Source organism: Eimeria mitis, genomic scaffold (assembly GCF_000499745.2).
Source record: "Eimeria mitis Houghton genomic scaffold, Emh_scaff6459, whole genome shotgun sequence".
NCBI lineage: Eukaryota > Apicomplexa > Conoidasida > Eucoccidiorida > Eimeriidae > Eimeria > Eimeria mitis.
Window position 1 is genome coordinate 1 of NW_013574620.1, and position 280 is coordinate 280.

Below are 280 nucleotides of genomic sequence, written 5' to 3' on the forward strand. Positions count from 1 at the left end.
CTAGCTAGCTAGCTAGCTAGCTAGCTAGCTAGCTAGCTAGCTAGCTAGCTGTTCATGTATCGTCTCGTGCGTGTGTTGCTGCTGCAGGTGGCTGACACCTTCGGGCCTACCTCCGCCCCCTTTTATGTTGTTTATTTACAGCCGCGCGGTTCTGCTGCTGCAGCAAACGGCATCAGGCCGGTGAGAGACAGCTTGCTTCTCTGTCTTTTGTCTTTTTGTTTTTTTTTTTTTTTTTTTTTTTTTTTTTTTTTTTTTTTTTTTTTTTTTTTTTTTTTTTTTT